The sequence below is a fragment of the Lampetra fluviatilis genome, chromosome 4 (assembly GCF_964198595.1).
Source record: "Lampetra fluviatilis chromosome 4, kcLamFluv1.1, whole genome shotgun sequence".
Classification (NCBI taxonomy): domain Eukaryota; kingdom Metazoa; phylum Chordata; class Hyperoartia; order Petromyzontiformes; family Petromyzontidae; genus Lampetra; species Lampetra fluviatilis.
In genome coordinates, this window is record NC_136278.1 from 17,179,750 (window position 1) to 17,184,749 (window position 5,000).

The following is a 5,000-nucleotide window of genomic DNA, read 5'->3' on the forward strand; positions in this document are numbered from 1 at the left end:
GCGTTCGTACGATATTTGGCGACGCAAAAATGAGCGATTTCCCAGCTCGATGGAATTCGGCGCGACAGAAACGATGCCCCGTAACGCACATGAGAGCAATCCGGGCCAATTTCTCCCGTTTGATGGGGTCTATGTGTAAAAATTTTGACTTTTTTGAGTGCACGTGCAAATCTGCTGAAAAAGCCTGTGGAAGTTTCACGGCGTTCGTACGATATTTGGCGACGCAAAAATGAGCGATTTCCCAGCTCGATGGAATTCGGAGCGAGAGAAACGATGCCCCGTAACGCACATGAGAGCAATCCCGGCCAATTTCTCCCGTTTGATGGGGTCTATGTGTAAAAATTTTGACTTTTTTGAGTGCACGTGCAAATCTGCTGGAAAAGCCTGTGGAAGTTTCACGGCGTTCGTACGATATTTGGCGACGCAAAAATGAGCGATTTCCCAGCTCGATGGAATTCGGCGCGACAGAAACGATGCCCCGTAACGCACATGAGAGCAATCCGGGCCAATTTCTCCCGTTTGATGGGGTCTATGTGTAAAAATTTTGACTTTTTTGAGTGCAGGTGCAAATCTGCTGAAAAAGCCTGTGGAAGTTTCACGGCGTTCGTACGATATTTGGCGACGCAAAAATGAGCGATTTCCCAGCTCGAGAGAATTCGGCGCGAGAGAAACGATGCCCCGTAACGCACATGAGAGCAATCCGGGCCAATTTCTCCCGTTTGATGGGGTCTATGTGTAAAAATTTTGACTTTTTTGAGTGCAGGTGCAAATCTGCTGAAAAAGCCTGTGGAAGTTTCACGGCGTTCGTACGATATTTGGCGACGCAAAAATGAGCGATTTCCCAGCTCGATGGAATTCGGCGCGACAGAAACGATGCCCCGTAACGCACATGAGAGCAATCCGGGCCAATTTCTCCCGTTTGATGGGGTCTATGTGTAAAAATTTTGACTTTTTTGAGTGCACGTGCAAATCTGCTGAAAAAGCCTGTGGAAGTTTCACGGCGTTCGTACGATATTTGGCGACGCAAAAATGAGCGATTTCCCAGCTCGAGAGAATTCGGCGCGAGAGAAACGATGCCCCGTAACGCACATGAGAGCAATCCCGGCCAATTTCTCCCGTTTGATGGGGTCTATGTGTAAAAATTTTGACTTTTTTGAGTGCACGTGCAAATCTGCTGGAAAAGCCTGTGGAAGTTTCACGGCGTTCGTACGATATTTGGCGACGCAAAAATGAGCGATTTCCCAGCTCGATGGAATTCGGAGCGAGAGAAACGATGCCCCGTAACGCACATGAGAGCAATCCCGGCCAATTTCTCCCGTTTGATGGGGTCTATGTGTACAAATTTTGACTTTTTTGAGTGCACGTGCCAATCTGCTGGAAAAGCCTGTGGAAGTTTCACGGCGTTCGTACGATATTTGGCGACGCAAAAATGAGCGATTTCCCAGCTCGATGGAATTCGGCGCGACAGAAACGATGCCCCGTAACGCACATGAGAGCAATCCGGGCCAATTTCTCCCGTTTGATGGGGTCTATGTGTAAAAATTTTGACTTTTTTGAGTGCAGGTGCAAATCTGCTGAAAAAGCCTGTGGAAGTTTCACGGCGTTCGTACGATATTTGGCGACGCAAAAATGAGCGATTTCCCAGCTCGAGAGAATTCGGCGCGAGAGAAACGATGCCCCGTAACGCACATGAGAGCAATCCGGGCCAATTTCTCCCGTTTGATGGGGTCTATGTGTACAAATTTTGACTTTTTTGAGTGCACGTGCCAATCTGCTGGAAAAGCCTGTGGAAGTTTCACGGCGTTCGTACGATATTTGGCGACGCAAAAATGAGCGATTTCCCAGCTCGATGGAATTCGGCGCGACAGAAACGATGCCCCGTAACGCACATGAGAGCAATCCGGGCCAATTTCTCCCGTTTGATGGGGTCTATGTGTAAAAATTTTGACTTTTTTGAGTGCAGGTGCAAATCTGCTGAAAAAGCCTGTGGAAGTTTCACGGCGTTCGTACGATATTTGGCGACGCAAAAATGAGCGATTTCCCAGCTCGAGAGAATTCGGCGCGAGAGAAACGATGCCCCGTAACGCACATGAGAGCAATCCGGGCCAATTTCTCCCGTTTGATGGGGTCTATGTGTAAAAATTTTGACTTTTTTGAGTGCACGTGCAAATCTGCTGAAAAAGCCTGTGGAAGTTTCACGGCGTTCGTACGATATTTGGCGACGCAAAAATGAGCGATTTCCCAGCTCGAGAGAATTCGGCGCGAGAGAAACGATGCCCCGTAACGCACATGAGAGCAATCCGGGCCAATTTCTCCCGTTTGATGGGGTCTATGTGTAAAAATTTTGACTTTTTTGAGTGCACGTGCAAATCTGCTGAAAAAGCCTGTGGAAGTTTCACGGCGTTCGTACGATATTTGGCGACGCAAAAATGAGCGATTTCCCAGCTCGATGGAATTCGGCGCGAGAGAAACGATGCCCCGTAACGCACATGAGAGCAATCCCGGCCAATTTCTCCCGTTTGATGGGGTCTATGTGTAAAAATTTTGACTTTTTTGAGTGCACGTGCAAATCTGCTGAAAAAGCCTGTGGAAGTTTCACGGCGTTCGTACGATATTTGGCGACGCAAAAATGAGCGATTTCCCAGCTCGATGGAATTCGGAGCGAGAGAAACGATGCCCCGTAACGCACATGAGAGCAATCCCGGCCAATTTCTCCCGTTTGATGGGGTCTATGTGTACAAATTTTGACTTTTTTGAGTGCACGTGCCAATCTGCTGGAAAAGCCTGTGGAAGTTTCACGGCGTTCGTACGATATTTGGCGACGCAAAAATGAGCGATTTCCCAGCTCGATGGAATTCGGCGCGACAGAAACGATGCCCCGTAACGCACATGAGAGCAATCCGGGCCAATTTCTCCCGTTTGATGGGGTCTATGTGTAAAAATTTTGACTTTTTTGAGTGCAGGTGCAAATCTGCTGGAAAAGCCTGTGGAAGTTTCACGGCGTTCGTACGATATTTGGCGACGCAAAAATGAGCGATTTCCAAGCTCGATGGAATTCGGAGCGAGAGAAACGATGCCCCGTAACGCACATGAGAGCAATCCGGGCCAATTTCTCCCGTTTGATGGGGTCTATGTGTAAAAATTTTGACTTTTTTGAGTGCAGGTGCAAATCTGCTGAAAAAGCCTGTGGAAGTTTCACGGCGTTCGTACGATATTTGGCGACGCAAAAATGAGCGATTTCCCAGCTCGAGAGAATTCGGCGCGAGAGAAACGATGCCCCGTAACGCACATGAGAGCAATCCGGGCCAATTTCTCCCGTTTGATGGGGTCTATGTGTAAAAATTTTGACTTTTTTGAGTGCAGGTGCAAATCTGCTGGAAAAGCCTGTGGAAGTTTCACGGCGTTCGTACGATATTTGGCGACGCAAAAATGAGCGATTTCCCAGCTCGATGGAATTCGGCGCGAGAGAAACGATGCCCCGTAACGCACATGAGAGCAATCCCGGCCAATTTCTCCCGTTTGATGGGGTCTATGTGTAAAAATTTTGACTTTTTTGAGTGCACGTGCAAATCTGCTGAAAAAGCCTGTGGAAGTTTCACGGCGTTCGTACGATATTTGGCGACGCAAAAATGAGCGATTTCCCAGCTCGATGGAATTCGGAGCGAGAGAAACGATGCCCCGTAACGCACATGAGAGCAATCCCGGCCAATTTCTCCCGTTTGATGGGGTCTATGTGTAAAAATTTTGACTTTTTTGAGTGCACGTGCAAATCTGCTGAAAAAGCCTGTGGAAGTTTCACGGCGTTCGTACGATATTTGGCGACGCAAAAATGAGCGATTTCCCAGCTCGAGAGAATTCGGCGCGAGAGAAACGATGCCCCGTAACGCACATGAGAGCAATCCGGGCCAATTTCTCCCGTTTGATGGGGTCTATGTGTAAAAATTTTGACTTTTTTGAGTGCAGGTGCAAATCTGCTGAAAAAGCCTGTGGAAGTTTCACGGCGTTCGTACGATATTTGGCGACGCAAAAATGAGCGATTTCCCAGCTCGATGGAATTCGGCGCGAGAGAAACGATGCCCCGTAACGCACATGAGAGCAATCCGGGCCAATTTCTCCCGTTTGATGGGGTCTATGTGTAAAAATTTTGACTTTTTTGAGTGCAGGTGCAAATCTGCTGAAAAAGCCTGTGGAAGTTTCACGGCGTTCGTACGATATTTGGCGACGCAAAAATGAGCGATTTCCCAGCTCGAGAGAATTCGGCGCGAGAGAAACGATGCCCCGTAACGCACATGAGAGCAATCCGGGCCAATTTCTCCCGTTTGATGGGGTCTATGTGTAAAAATTTTGACTTTTTTGAGTGCAGGTGCAAATCTGCTGGAAAAGCCTGTGGAAGTTTCACGGCGTTCGTACGATATTTGGCGACGCAAAAATGAGCGATTTCCCAGCTCGATGGAATTCGGAGCGAGAGAAACGATGCCCCGTAACGCACATGAGAGCAATCCCGGCCAATTTCTCCCGTTTGATGGGGTCTATGTGTACAAATTTTGACTTTTTTGAGTGCACGTGCCAATCTGCTGGAAAAGCCTGTGGAAGTTTCACGGCGTTCGTACGATATTTGGCGACGCAAAAATGAGCGATTTCCCAGCTCGATGGAATTCGGCGCGAGAGAAACGATGCCCCGTAACGCACATGAGAGCAATCCCGGCCAATTTCTCCCGTTTGATGGGGTCTATGTGTAAAAATTTTGACTTTTTTGAGTGCACGTGCAAATCTGCTGAAAAAGCCTGTGGAAGTTTCACGGCGTTCGTACGATATTTGGCGACGCAAAAATGAGCGATTTCCCAGCTCGATGGAATTCGGAGCGAGAGAAACGATGCCCCGTAACGCACATGAGAGCAATCCCGGCCAATTTCTCCCGTTTGATGGGGTCTATGTGTAAAAATTTTGACTTTTTTGAGTGCACGTGCAAATCTGCTGAAAAAGCCTGTGGAAGTTTCACG